Genomic DNA, 15,986 nt, shown 5'->3' with positions numbered 1-15,986 from the left:
AAGAGAATGTTTTGAACACTAGTATTTCTGAAAGACCGGTGGCTAGATCATTTACAGTGACAAATTAACTATTGATGTCCTTTTCTTCCCTAGAAATTAATTTAACTATTTACGAGTACCTCCCTCACCTTTTCTTCCCACACACTTCAGTGTGATAAAAATTAGTACTCAAAGCTCTAAACCACGGATAGTCTAGATTACAGGAAGGGTTCTGGTTCTCAGAAAACATGTGGGCTATTTAGATGCCACATACAATTCTGAAATCAGTTTTGTTTGTTTATTTGGGGTTTAGAACCCAGAGGGACCAGGCTTGTGCAATGATTTCTGTTCCCTAAGGCTGAGGCAGAGGGCCGACCTCCCTTGACCATTGCCAAGAAGAAGATTGCCTTCTACCTCATATTTTTTTTTAGCAGGTTTTCTCCTTTGAGATCAACACGCCTTTTACAAATTTTTTTCAAGTAGGAAAACTAAGGCTTGAGGACATCAAAGGTCACTCTTCACATAGCTTTATCTCTACAGAATGGGTCTTCCCCCAGGGTGCCTCTCTGTTTATTTTTTGGGAGGAAAAAAAAAAGAGTTCAGGCTGTTGTTAAGGAAATCGGTATCCTTGAAAGGTGAATTAAATATTCCCCTCTTCTAAACTGCTCTGGGGAGGGAACAAAGGAAGATCACACTGTGGTGGTGAAGACAAAGGTGCTGTTCTTCTGGAGTTGATGGTAACTGGGTATAAGCAAGGCAGTTTTGTTAGAGACAGCAGGGCGTAACCAGCGACACTGGCTTCAGGCACCTGGAGAGAGCTGTGTGGTTAGAGGTGATGCGGTCCCCAAAGCACGAGGCTGGAGCCAGTATCTACCATCACTGTGTGTCGTGACTGCTGCCTTTGGAGAGGGGCGACTCTGCACGTCAGATCCTGAATTTAAATGAACGTGAAGCTCTGTTGGAGAAAGCTCGCTCCTCTGCAGCCACAGCTGGGCGGCCACCGGAGAGTTTCCAGGCTAGACATGTTTTTCCCCAACATCTGTCAGCTTCGCTAAATCAGAGCTCCAAATGAACAGTGTAATACCCAAGATCATTATCTGGATTTGCGACACTCCCTCCCACTTCTCCCGGGAGGACTGAGGATTCAAAATGAAAAACAACATTTGTAAGGGATCAGGAGAGGGAGAGGATTTTCATCTTTATTATTATTGCTACTACGAATACGTTTTCATTAACATGGTTTTAATAGCATGAAATGAGAGAAATGAAACATGCTCCCCCCCACCTCCCCTCCCCAATCAATATGCTCCCAGGTGCCTTTTGCACAAGGTACTGTGTCTTCAACTCATTCAATCCAAGATAAGCCTATTAATTAAGCTTTAGTCTACAGGTGCCATCTACACAGTTGTAATTTTCCGCTCAGAGCTAACTGAAAACTTGCAGATGGGCTCCGGGCTTAGCTTTTTTTTTTTCACAACATGGCAAAGATGTGGTCTGTGCTCCAGGTACACAGAGGGAGTTAATCCACCAATCAAGTCAACAAATATTTATTGGGTGCCTACTTGATGCTCAGAGAGGTGCTGGTGGTGGAGGCAATGCCTGGTGAGGAGAGAGCTTACACATGAAGTAAGGAAACCTGACTCACAGCACAAGCTGCGTGATCTGAGGACAGAGAAGAGCCTCCGGAATCCGACAGACCTGGTTTAGAAATCCAGTTCCACAGCTTGAGATGGCATGGCCTTGAAATCTTTCTTTCACATTGTAGACATCTAGTTTCTCTATATTAAAACAGGATGTGAATACTTTTAAGGGCTTCCTGGGTGGCGCTAGTGGTAAAGAACTTGCCTGCCAATGCAGGAGATTCAGGAAACGTGGGTTCGATCCCTGGGTCAGGAAGATCCCCTGGAGAAGGAAATGACAACCCACTCCAGTATTCTTGCCTGGGAAATCCCATGGACAGAGGATCCTGGCGGGCTAGAGTCCATGGGGTCACAAACATATTGTGGACACCTAGTTTCTCCCTGCTGCTGCTAAGTCACTTAAGTCGTGTCTGACTCTGTGCGACCCCATAGACGGTAGCCTACCAGGCTCCCCTGTCCCTGGGATTCTCCAGGCAAGAACACTGGAGTGGGTTGCCATTTCCTTCTCCAATGCATGAAAATGAAAGGGAAGTCGCTCAGTCGGGTCCAACTCTTCACAACCCCATGGACTGCAGCCTACCAGGCTCCTCCACCCACGGGATTTTCCAGGCAAGAGTAGTGGAGTGGGGTGCCATTGCCTTCTCCAGTTTCTCTCTATATACATGTTTTTTGAAAGTGAAAGTGATGTCGCTCAGTTGTGTCCGACTCTTGGCGACTCCATGGATTGCAGCCTAAAGAGGCTCCTCTGTCCATGGGATTTTCCAGGCAAGACTCCTGGAGTGGGTTTCCACTTCCTTTTCCAGGAGATCTTCCTAACTCAGGGACTGCACCCGGGTTTCTCACATTGTAGACAGATGCTTTACCGTCTGAACCACCTGGGAAGTCTATGTGGAACCTAACATATGACACGTGTGTCTTTATTTTTTTGTTCAAACCTTGTTGGATATCCCACTTGACTTTTGAAAATTTTATTTTATTTTTAATTAGAGGATAATTACTTTACAATATTGTGATGGTTTCTGCCATACCTCAACATGAATCAGTCACAGGTATACATATAACCCCTCCTTCTTAAACCCCCCTCCCACCTCCCTCCCTATAGTTCCTCTGTATCAAAACAGGAAGTTAATACCTTTAAGATTGTTGCATTAGCAATAACATTTGTAGAGCACCTGCCCCATCAGAGACACTTCAGGAATATTGTTATAAGAATATTATCTATATTAATATACATTATTATATTATGTATATATATTATAATTTAGCCCTTAATTAAAGCTATGCAAATGGTCACAGACTGAAGGGGAACAGTTGCTGGTCAGAAGAATGGGGAAATGTTCTAACTAAGGTAGAACTTGGAATTGACAGAATTGGATTGTTGGAAGGGACCTTAGAGGTGAATGGGTCCAAATGACTCATTCTACCAGTGCAGAAACAGAGGCTCAGACACTGACTTGCTCGAGCTAGTCGGTGAATCAGGAGTGGGGGCCAGATTGACTACACCCTAGGCTTTGCTTTGGGAGCTATGTTATACAATGTGGTTCCCCAACCCAGTGGCGTGTTAGGCTATTGTGTGAGCTTTTAATAAAATAGGCTTTCCAGATGCATACTATTATGTATAGGATGGACAAGCAAAAATGTCCTACCGTATAACACAGTGAACTACATTCCATATTCTATGATAAACGATAATGGAAAAGAATATTTTAAAAAATGTATGTCTATGGGATGAGGGTGAAAGAGGAGAGTGAAAAAGCTGACTTCAAACTCAACATTCAGAAAACTAAGATTATGGCATCTGGCCCCATCACTTCATGGAAAATAGTTGGGGAAAAAGTGGAAACGGTGAAAGATTTTATTTTCTTGGACTCCAAAATTACTGTGGATGGGGACTGCAGTCATGAAGTTAAGACACTTGCTCCTTGGGAGAAAAGCTATGACAAACTTAGGCATCATATTAAAAAACAGAGAGATCATTTGCCAATAAAGATCCGTAGAGTCAAGGCTGTTGCTTTTCTAGTAGTCATGTACGGATATGAAAGTTGGAACATAAAGAAGGCTGAGCACCAAAGAACTGGTGCTTTTGAACTGTGGTGCTGGAGAAGACTTGAGAGTTCTTTGGACGGCAAGCAGATCAAGCCCGTCAATCCTAAAGGAAATCAACCCTGAATATTCAAAGGAAGGACTGATGCTGAGGCTGAAGCACCAAAAATTTGGCCACCTATGCAAAGAGCCAACTCACTGGAAAAGACTCTGATGCTGGGAAAGATCGAGGGCAGGAGAAGTGGGCAACAGAGGATGAGATAGTTGGATGGCATCGTAGACTCAATGGACATGAGTTTGAGCTAGCTCTGGGAGATGGTGAAGGGCAGGGAAGCCCAGCATGCTGCAGTCCATGGGGTCGCAAAAAGCCGGACATGACTTAGCAACTGAACAACAACCACAGTATGTCTGTATATCTGAATCACTTTGCTCTATTATGCAGAAATTAACACAACATTGTAAGTCAACTATATGTCATTAAAATTTGTTTTGATAATTAATTAAGATAGGCTTTCAAGAGGGTCTGATTCAGGAGGACTGGAGTCAGGCCCTGAAATGTATTTTCTCAGCATGTTCCTGGCTTGCAGATCAACCCACTGGTCCAGCAGAAGGAGCACTCAGCTAGCTGAAAACGCCAGTCCTAGCGTCAGTGGCTGACCGCGACTGTGTGCTGTGTGACTCTGGCGAACCAACCTTTCTGTGCTTAGTTTTCTCATCTACCTCTTGAAGGGGTTGTCTTGGTTGAGATTCTGGTGTGAATAAAAAATGTTGCCTTCCCATAAACAAAGGATGTCATAGCCACTAGCCACGACCACTGCCCGGACAGTGAGCCCGAGGGGACTCAGGATGGAAACCAGCAGTGTGCCTGCCATTCAACCCTTAGACCCTGCAGCCACCCCCAACAGTGCACCCTGAGGGGACTCATGATGGCAGAGTGGGATAGTACCCCTGGATAGCCAAGGTGCATATCAATGGAATGATTTTAATGAGCCCAGACTCTTGCGGCTTCCCAGTCATGGGACAGGACTAAATTCATTGACTTGAGATATCTGATTTTCTTTTATTAACAGTAATCTTTTGATATTCTGACTACTAGATCTTTGCTGCAAAAACTCCTATTTTCCTCTATATCTTAGGTCTTCCCTTACCTGTTGGGAGCAATCCAACAGCATATGAAATGCTGCCTCACAGGGGCTAGAGTCCTCAAAAAGTCTCCCAAATCAAACACAATTCTCAATTTTTAGGCCGTGCATTTTTTTTTTTTAGTTAACACTGATCATTTCCATCTCTTCTAATCACTCCGTTCCATGATACCACTTCAGTTCAAGCTGGGACAGAAGTGTGGCGAGGATCTGGCTTGCAGGTGAGGGGAGCGCTAACAGGAGTATAGAGGGAAGGTGGGCCAGTGGGAGCAGCCTGGCAGGGAGGAGGTTTCCTGTCGGGCAGGAAGAGGGACACTTGGTCTCAGGGCTAGGAGAGGAGAGTTCTGTGGGATAGGCGTATTGCAGGAAGGGGCACCCCTTCCAAGGGCCAAAGAGTGTGCTCCTGTCTAACATTTGGAAATGAATTGCCCATGGAGGAGACATGTGCTGACGAGGCAAGAGATTTTATTGGGAAGAGAGCAGTAGGGTAAAGAGCAGTAGCCGCCCTTCACCAGGTGGCTGGCAGTCTCCGGTTTTATGGTGATGAGGTTAGTTTCTGGGTTGTCTCTGGCCAATCATCGTGCTTGGCCCATATTTGGCCTGATTCAGGGTCCTTCCCGGTGGCGCACACATCTCTCAGCCAAGATGGATTCCAATGTGAGGGCTTCTGGGAGGTTGGCGGGACATATCATCATATCTCCCTCATCCTTTTGGCCCCTCCTTATTTCTCCTGGCTAGACTTCGAGGCAGCACTGCATTCTTTATCAGGACCTCCTGTGCAGGTCCATGCAAGCAGGCATCACTATGCCTGGCCAAGGCAGGTGGTCTCCGTCATGGGTTCCCCAACAAGTGCTTTAGGCATCATTTTTTTGTCTAAAGACAGCTCTTCCACACTGTGTTCTGTGGAACAAGAGGCCTTTAAAACGCTCTGGAGGAAATCTCTGAGTTATAAACTTGGGAGAAATGCTGCATACTATATCCTGGTCTAGATGGTTCTTGATGCATATCGAGAACTCTGAGGAGTCTAATTCACTTTACTTAGTATGGCATGTTTTCAAATTCATTTGCTAATAGGGCCCTTCAAAAGCAACCTATTAACTAATGTTTCATAGAACACATTCGGCAAAACACTGTTCTAGAAAACGGGGAGTCATTATTTTATAAGGTTTGTTCTCAGTGTTAGAGAACTTATAGAGGAATCTGTGGAAATGATCATTAGGAAGAACAATTTAGAAGAGCCAAAAATGAGTTAGAATATCTCAACTTGGAGAAGAGAAGCCTTAAGCAATACATTTTTAGTTACATGACTTCGTACGTATAATGAGGGACATGATTGATTGTTTTTCAAATTTGCTGAGAATCAAGCCAGGAGGAATAGGCTAAAGAGAGGCTAGAGACTCAGGAGGAAGAGAATGGAAATCTTTCTGATAAGAGATGTAAATTAGAATAGTTTATCTTGGGAAATCACATAATTGCTGGCCTATCTTTTATTTCATGTAGTGAAATTAGAAGACAGCGTAGATATTGTGTTGTGTGTTAAGTCACTAAGTTGTGTCCGACTCTTTTGTGACCCCCCAGACTGTAGCCCACCAGGCACCTCTGTCCATGGGATTTCCCAGGCAAGGATACTGGAGTGGGCTGCCATTCCCTTCTCTAAGCCTAGATATCGGATTGACCCAAATGTTTATTCCGGTTTTCTATAAATGGTATGAACGAACTTCTTCACCAGTCTAATAGCAATGCTAATCCCCTGTATTTTCTTCTTTGTCCTTGACATTTGAGGATCCATGTACTTACAAGGGACCCAGAGAGCACCCTGGCCAAGATCCAGCAGCCCACAGAATTGAGAAGAATCCAACATCTCATCCAACTTCCCACCAAAGCAGGAGTATTTTCTGCAACACTCTTGTCCCGTGGCCTACAAAAATATGCTGGGAACAACTCCAGTGCCTGGGAAAGCATTAATTTTCTAGGCAGTGCCTTTCATTATGGATAGCTTAAATTCTGAGGAAACTCTCCCTCACCAGGAACCAAAACAGGTTTCATCGCATCTTATGCACTTCAGATGTAGTCACTGGTATTGGAGCGCCACAGATATGCTTGTTGCTTTTTTCCTGTGTGATGACCATTCAGATGTTTGGAGACAAGTATCATATCTGCACCAATTCTTCTTCAAGACAAATAGTCCTTGTCCTTTAGCCATTTCTCCTAATAGTCTCTAGAACCTTCGCCAATTCATCCAGAGAATAAGAGTCGATCATCACAAACTACGGCTGGGTTATGATCTCTTTGGATCTGGGCAGAGACTTCCCACAGAGATGCCGTGTGTGCAGGGTGAGCCCCCAGGACAAGACGGAGCTTTCAAACCAGTCCAGCATGCCTAGAGTGCTGGGCTGGCAGATACACGGGATCAAGAGATCATACAAAGAGACCCACCCCAGTGTAAGAAAATGTTGATGAATTTGGTAGGATAATGGACTCTTAGGAAAGGGCATCATGGGAAGGTGTTAGGAGTTAGAAGGAGTTGGATCTATAGGTTTTCTAGGTCGCTGAGTGCAATAGCCAACGCTGCTTTGTCAATCATATTAATAGGGGAAGATGTAATGATGCAGGAGACGCCGCAGCAGCCTCCTGCATCGTGTCTTCAGCAGTCCTACCACCGTTATTGGGGACAAGGAGGCGGTTTCCAGGAGCACTGTATTTGGAAGGACATGTGAGGCATCCTTGTGGGAGTGGGCAGGGGTGACTCAAAGAAATACCATTCATGACTCTTACAGGGAGCACTCCCACTCCCCAGACCTCACCAGGCTGGAAACATGAGCCAGATTGTATTTATTTGTTCAGTTCTTTCCTTCTTCCAATAAAGAATTGCATTAGTCAGTTTTTCTTATTCAGCAATCATGTCACCCAGTTAACAAAAATACTTTTTTTCCCCCGACACTACTGAGTTCTTTCCCATTATTGCAGTAAATTCTTTGAGCCTAAATGTAAGATTTTACATTTGTCTCAGCTATATTTAATTTTATTTGTATGACCTTACTGATATTTTTTAGTGTTTTTTTTTTTTCTGAAGTGCTGTGTTTTCCTCTTTTTTGGGGCACATCTTCACTTTTGATAAATAAGCCTTCTGCTTCTTCCTCAAAGCCATGGAACAGGTCTGTTAGGGAGAGTTTGCAACATGCTTCTGGAGACTACTTTTGCGTGAGACCCCTGCCTTTTAATCAACTCTTTGAATTAAATGGTCTGCTTGCCATTCATTCACAGAGTAGGACTATTTTTCAGTGTGTATTTCTCCATCTTGTTCACAGGGAATCAAGAAAGATTATTGAAATATTTTACTTAATTCAAGATACATTATTTTACACTTTGATTTTCTTCATCCTCTTTCCGCCCCCCCCCCCCCCCCATTCTCTCTGATATGCATGGAACTTTGGGCTTGATAGAAAACCAAAAGTATATTTTACAGAAAAAACCCTTGCTGCCTTTGGGTGATATAGGTCTTGGTCTCCCAGTCACAGGTATGCCCAACAATTCACTGTGTAACAAGCAACGGCAGCCTTTTACAAGCATTGAGTTCAAACTCTTTAAGCAGTTTATAAGGCCTTAACTCGCTGACTTAGCTTTCAAGTCTTGTCTTTCTAGGTTTTTCCCCTCATGCTCCGGTTATCTTTAGTAGGTTGCCTTCTCTAAACTTCTGGCAAATGACACCTTGCCAACATTTCCTGGACGCTCTTCCCCCTTCATTTTGTTTGATTGCCCCCTACTCATCCTTTGGCTTAGCTCTAACTCAAGGATGCCAATCGTGATCTCTCAAGGTTGGAATAGGTGTCTTTCCCACATTCTCCTTCCCATCCAGGGCTTACCCGTGTGGTAGCACCTGCCACTCGGGTGACCTTGCCTGTGGACTTCTCCCACATGGCCTGAACTCCTTGAAAGTACAGACTGTCTGGTGAGTAGCAGACTTTCAGAGAATCAATTAACAACTCCAGACTGTGAGCTCCTAGGGCACCAAGGCACCGAGTATTCTGAAAGATCTCAAGGTCCTTTGCCAGTATTTGGAGGCTGGCCTTCTGCACGTCATTGTCTTTCTGGGCTTCAGGTTCTTTATCTGTGAAATGAAAGTGATATTGAAGGCTTTAGGCTGACACAAAGAGCTTTCAACTGGAAACAAGGAGCTCTGACCTGGATCTGTGGAGAGACTTGAGAAGGCACTTAACCCATTCATTCTCGGTATGTCAGTTTCTTTGTTAGATAAAGAGGCTGAACTCCATGTCATGGAAAAGCAAGGAGGGGGAGACAAACAAGTCACTTCATATCCTATTTACAAATTCCTCCTTACCCAGCAGTACCCTGGTGAGGACTAAGCGAGTTAACCTTAGTAAGGAGGGGAGAAAATTAAAGTATATTGAAAACCCACTCTGCGTTAAGCACTTTCATAATGCCATAGAGCTTTTTCCTCGCCACCACCTACCCATAGGTTTTATAAATCTCCCTTTTACAGAAGGAAATAGTTCAAGGTCAGGCGTCTGTGAATGGCAGGGCTGGCTTCCCAAGGTGACTGCAAAGCCCCCGCCTGTCCCATTCGCTCCGTAGCTCCTTCTTTGTTCAGCGCTCAGCACGGGGCCTGGCGTGACATCTCTCTGCATCTTTCCAGGTCGGTCTGGTTGGAGGATCTGCTCCGCTCCGGGAAGGAGCTGGGGCTAACAGGAGGCTCTCAGGCCTGCACGCGGAGCGAGGTCTGGCCAGAACCGGCTGGTGCCATCGGCCTGGCTGGCTGGGAGCCCGGTTCGCATTCTCTCTCCAGAGCTGGGAGGAACCGGCACAGAGGCGTCCAGGCTGCGTGCACGGTTTATAAAACGCCATCAGGAGCGCCGTCCTGGGACTGCAGTCATTTATCTGCACTTTTTCCTTGTAAAATGTTACTGACTGTTTTACACCAAGGGCAGTTTATCCTGAATGGGATGTACAGGCATTCAATTCACCTCCACTTTTTGCCAACTCGGCGCTTTTCCCCTCCTCCTTGCCTCGAAAGTTATATATGGTTCTGAGAGAGGGGGGCATTTTCTATCTGAGGTGGGCAAAAAAAAAAAAAAAAGAGCTGACGGCTTTAAAGAGAAACCTTCCATCATAAGAAAGAACATTTGGTTGGAGAGACAATGCCTTTGTTTTTAAAAATGGAATCCTGCTTCCAGGGGTATTACATTCTTCTCAAATTGACCCCATTTCCGGTCAGATGCTGAGACCCTTCCTGAGGTGATCCATATCAGTGTACTTCGGGAGGGGGAGATGGAGGAGAGATGTGATCAAGTCCATTTTTCAAACAGGAAAAGGGAATCTCAACAAGCGGTGAAATCGAGACTTTCCTGGCGGTCCGGTGGTTAAGAGTCTGTACTGCCAATGCAGCGTTGGCTGGTTCGATTCCTGGTTAGAGACATAAGATCATAGATGCCGTGCAGGATGGGCAAAAGATTCAAATAAATAAGTAAATAAATAAAATGAATATGAGGAGGGAAGATTTAGAAAGAAAAACTATTAACATTTAAAAAAAAAAAGGTGAAATCACTTAAGACCACAAGGGAAGTCTGCAGGGGCAAATGGGGGTTCATCAGAGAAAAACATACAGCAAGCACCCCCAAAGCAGGTGTTTCCCCTCTTGCACCAGCTCACTTACCTCAGGAACTTCTCCCTCAGTTCATTAGACTAGTTCTGTGCTTGGTCTCAGAGAAGGCAATGGCAACCCACTCCAGTACCTTTGCCTGGAAAATCCCATGGACGGGGGAGGACACTTACTGAGTGACTTCACTTTCACTTTTCACTTTCATGCATTGGAGAAGGAAATGGCAACCCACTCCAGTGTTCTTGCCTGAAGAATCCCAGGGATGGTGGAGCCTGGTGGGCTGCCATCTGTGGGGTCACACAGAGTCGGACACCACTGAAGCGACTTAGCAGCAGCAGCAGTGCGTGGTCTGCCGATGAGGCAGTTTCTATGATATTAATGATGGGCTGAAAGTCACACACTTCCTTACTGCAAAGCGAGTCTCAAGCCTAAACCTTGTCCAGACTCTCCAGCTGCCTTCATTAGTACCCACTACACACTTGCCCTGGCTTTTGCAGAGAATCTAAATATAATGGATTGCTGCTGTGGAATGCCAGGATATTTTAATTTATAGAGAAGAATAATGGGGTTCAGGTGAATGCCCTCTTTTGTAGATTCTCTTTGGAATGAGACCTCGCTTTATTGTTCTTTCACTTTCCGTTATTTCTAGCTAAAGTGATTCCATGATGACATATAAACCCAAACATGAGTAATTGATGGCAGCCTCAGGAGCTTGAGCAGGATAAAACCAGACTGACTAGAATCTCCAGGGTGAAGAATTAACATTTATTGGTTTAGTGAAATAAATTTATGTCCCAATAAAGCCAGTTACGGACTAGACAGTGATTTAATGAGGTGCCTTCTGTAAAAAGAACAAATATGAACTTCTGGGCCTGGGTTAGATGCTAACTGATATGGCACCTACCAAACTGTTTTTTCAGAAATATTCACAAATGTATTCTATTTCCTTCATCCATGAAATCTGTGGGTGTCTATAGAGTTGAAGGTTGGAGGGGAATCGCATCAGCCTCTCTAAACTCATCAACAGTACGTTTGCTCACCATCAGGACTTTTGAGCTCTTTTGGAAGCTTGTATAATGAAGATGAGGACAAATGTCACCATAAAAAATAAAAAGGAAAAGAAATAAAAGAAATACTGAATCTGTAGATGCATGACAACTTTAAGTCTAGAGGATTCTTGCTGTGGGTCTGTCAGGCGAAGGGGAGGAGGGGGAGCAGAGGGCTGAAGATCTGAGGTGCCTTCTCTGGGGTGGGCAGTGGGCAGAGGAGGAGGTCCTTGGCTGCGATCCCTGGGCCACTGGACGGTGTGCATGCGCCTTTGCAAGCCAAGTTGATGCCTGCCTTCCACTGACCTCTTTGCTTTGTTGTGCGGAGAGATGAGGGCTTGTTCTTTTCTTTCTTGAATTTTGTTTCTTTTGGCTGTGCTGGGTCTTTGTTGGGGTACAGGCTTTTTCCCAGTTGCAATGAGCGGGGGCTACTCCCTAGAGGCCGCATGCGGGCTTCCCGGCGCAGTGGCCTCTCTTGTTGGGGAGCACAGTCTCTAGGGCACTCGAGCCTCAGTAGCTGCAGCACGTGAGCTCGGCGGCTGTGGCTCCCCGGTCTAAAGCACAGGCTCAGTAGCTGTGGTGCACAGGCTTAGCTGCTCCGCGGCACGTGGGATCATCCTGGACAAGGGATGGGACCTGTGTCTTATGCGTTGGCAGGCGGATTCTTTACCACGGAGCAACCAGGGAAGCCCAGGACTTATTATTATTATTATTTTAGGATCAAGTTCTCAGGGCAAAAACCTCAGAGTCATTTTGAGTCTTTCTTTTCTATCCCATATTGAATCCATCAGGAAAACCCTTAGGCTCTCCTTCCAAAATAGGATGTGGGCCCTTCGTAGCATCTCCCTTGCCACCTTGCTCATTGAGCCACTGCCCTCTCTTTGCCAGGGTCACGTGAACAGCCTCCTAGCTGGCCTTCCTGCTCCTATTCCTGATTCTCCTTCCCCACCCCGATACAGACATTTACAATCTGGTCTTAACACAGCAGCTGGAGGGAGATGCTTTGAGAAGTCAAGTCGGATCCTGCCTCCTCTCTATTCCTGTCTGCCAATGGCTTTCCCCAGAATGAAGCAAAAGCCATCATAACGCCCTGCGAAGGCCTGCCCAGCCAGGTCCCCTCCCCGCTACCCCGCCCTCTGACCGCCTCTCCATCCCCACCCACCACGTGCGGCTCTGCTACAGTCTCTGGCAGCTTCTCAAAGGCACCTGGTGTGCTCCTGCCTTAGTGCTTCGCCTCGAATCACGCTTCTCTCAAACATCCACGTGGCTTGTTCCCTTCCCAACTTCACATTTTTGCGCTCACCTTTTCTACTGACGTCCACTGTGATGACCCTATTCACCCTGTAACCCCTCCTAGCCCCTTAAGTACCTCTGATCCTCCAGATACATCTCCAGTTTTTTTCTAGAACACGTTACTTTTTAATATGTTATCTAACTCACTCATCTATTATATATATATTTTTTGTCTATTTTCTGACTCTCCATTTGAGCATAAGCTCTACAAGGGTTGGGATCTGCCTCTTTTGCTTAGGACAGTGCCTGACACAGTATCAGTTTGTTGGATGAATGAATGGATGAGAAATCTGCTGAAAGCCATCCGAAAATAGATTTAATACTGACATGAGAAGCAGGAATACATTAATTTATTTTCACCGTCTGATATTTTTGCAGCTCGATTTTCATTCTTTGCTTTGCTTTTAACTCTGGCGAATCAGATTGAATTGCATGGAGGCTGTATTTTCCGTGACGTTTTGAGATCTTGTGCAAAAGAATTACACTTAGATGGAGAGGATTTTTAATTGAATAATTGCCTTTAAATCCTATCTTGGTGGGTCACATGAGAAATTTTGAAATTTGAAACGAAGTGGAATAACATTAGGAAAAATGCACTCTTTTATAATGTCGCTAATGACACTGACAAAATATTTGAGCGCCCACTGGGTGCAGAGCACTGGGGAAAGAAAAACACAGTAAATGCGTGGCGCACACATCTGTGCTGCTGTGAGGCCAGATGTTCCAGTTGTGGGAGTTTTATACTTCCAGTAGTTCCAAACAGGCTGTCAGATTTTGTGCATTTAAATTAACTTTTTTTGAGGAGTAGTGTAGAAAGCGGTCAACAGCAAAAGCAGAGAGCAGGCTGGTTAAAGCAGAAATATCCTGCAGTACTTGGCATGCTTGTTTCTTTTAGCATACTTTATCAGGCTGAAGGTAGACCATAGTTGGCAACCTAATTCACATTTGTATAGCACCGTTCAGCTTACAAAGCACTTGCTTAAATTGGATCATCTCGAGTGTATAGTCTCTGGGAAAAGATTTGCCAAAACCATTGTCTTTTCAAGTGCAGTCACTATGCAGTTTGGTCTTGCAGCCCCAGAGATGAATGGTTCAATGTCGTGTTGGTGATGAGTAGCCCCGAGGAAAAGCCCACAACTATGGGGATGGTGCCAGACAGTCAGAGGCACGGTGCAGTACTGAGAGCATATGTTAGTCTCTCAGCTGTGTCTGACTCTTTGTGACCCCACGGACAGGCACTCCTGTCCATGGGATTCTCCAGGTGAGAATTTGGGAGTAGATTGCATTCCTTCTCCAGGGGATCTTCCCAATCCAGGGATCAAACCTGGGTCTCCCATACCACAGGCAGATTCTTTACCATCTGAGTCACCAGGGAAGCCCAGTTGAGAGCATAGACTCCACCACTATGCTGCCTGTAGTGGAATAGGGGCGGGCCTCCTGCTTGCTGCAGTTCTTGGTGCCTCAGTGTCATCATCTGTAAAATGGGGTTAAAAATAGCCATGCCTTCCAGGGCTCCTGTAACAATTAAACGAGTTTATAAATGCCAAGTGTTTAGAGCAATTCCTGGCCCATGGGTAGCTTCCCATGCATGTCAGCTCTTAGTATCACTGGACATAAAATGACCTGCCAGTTCCTCATCTCTTCCTCAATTTCTTAGTTAGAGTGTTAGAAAATTTCTCCTTAGAGTCCTTCCCTTGGATATATAATTTTTAACATTGTTGAGGAATAGAACCTATGAGAATTGGCTGAAAAGTGCAGGCCCTTTCTCCAGAACAACCATTAAATTCACCAATATACTCAATTTTGCCTATAATGCTGCTGCTGCTGCTGCTGTCACCTCAGTCGTGTCCGACTCTGTGCGTCCCCATAGACAGCAGCCCACCAGGCTCCCCCCGTCCCTGGGATTCTCCAGGCAAGAACACTGGAGTGGGTTGCCATTTCCTTCTCCAATGCATGAAAGTGAAAAGTGAAAGTGAAGTCGCCCAGTCGTGTCTGACTCTTCGCAACCCCATGGACTGCAGCCCACCAGGCTCCTCCGCCCATGGGATTTTCCAGGCAAGAGTACTGGAGTGGGGTGCCATCACCTTCTCCGTTTGCCTATAATATAGGGGGTTCATAGATTCCTGGGGCTTCCCTGGTGGCTCAGTGGTAAAGAATCAGCCTACAATGCAGGAGCTGCAGGAGACTTGGGTTCAATCCCTGGGTCAGGAAGATCCCCTGGAGAAGGAAATAGCAACCCACTACACTATCCTTACCTGGGAAATCCCATGGACAGAGGAGCCTGGCGGGCTAGAGTCCATAGGGTTGCAAAGAGATGGACATGACTGAAGTGACTTAGCATGCATGCACACACATAGATTCCTGAGGTCCAGATCAAGAATCTCCAGGTTAGAGTATTCGGTTTCCAGATTAAATGATCCCTGGTTGAACCATCCCATTAAGCTACCAATGCCTGTGTCCATGCAGGTATGAGCTATATGATCCCTCATATCTAGAAGGGCTTCCAGAGTATTGCCCCCACCCTACAGGGATATGCAGGAGCAGCTTGGAGTATTAATAGATGGAGGAGACAGAGGCAAGGAATAAGTGTCACCAAAGAGCAGCTTTCCCAGCATAATCACTCTCCTGGGACACTCTTCTCACCACCTTCCAGCTGCCTTGCTCTCCTTGGGAGCCAGGAAAAGCCTGACACTGTCTCCCCTTCTGCCTTCTCCCACGTTCAGTCAGTCATTTCTCTCTGGGGTCAGACAGCTGCTGAGAATCCCCGAGAGGGAGTGTGACATCCCTGTGAAAATGAAGATCTGAGCACATCGTAGCAGGGGCTGGAGAGTGATCTGACGGAGTTACACCACAGAGAGCAGAGCCGTCATTGGTTGTCAATATATCTATTTCAAAACACAATCAAAACACAGTCTCCAGGTATCCCAACTTCCCAGAGAGATGAAAAAGAATCTTTCAGTACGGAAGCTTGTTACATCTCAAACAAAGAAAGCGGGTGCTTCCCAAGGACATAGGGGGAACTCGGAGTTGCAGAGCTACACAATATGGGATGTCTTTGACGTCTTTTCCCTTTACAGCTGGAGGAGCCTTGAGATTTCTGCTTTGTGTCCCTTCCTCTTCTGCTGCTTCTGAGGGTGGGGCAGGGTGGGGTGTGATGGGCACTGTTTGCCTTGCAGAGGTAGCAGCCCTGTCATTTGGACCCAGATTCTCTCTGTGGAGGAAAATG

The sequence above is a fragment of the Ovis canadensis genome, chromosome 10, assembly GCF_042477335.2.
Source record: "Ovis canadensis isolate MfBH-ARS-UI-01 breed Bighorn chromosome 10, ARS-UI_OviCan_v2, whole genome shotgun sequence".
NCBI lineage: Eukaryota > Metazoa > Chordata > Mammalia > Artiodactyla > Bovidae > Ovis > Ovis canadensis.
This window is presented reverse-complemented; position numbering follows the sequence as displayed.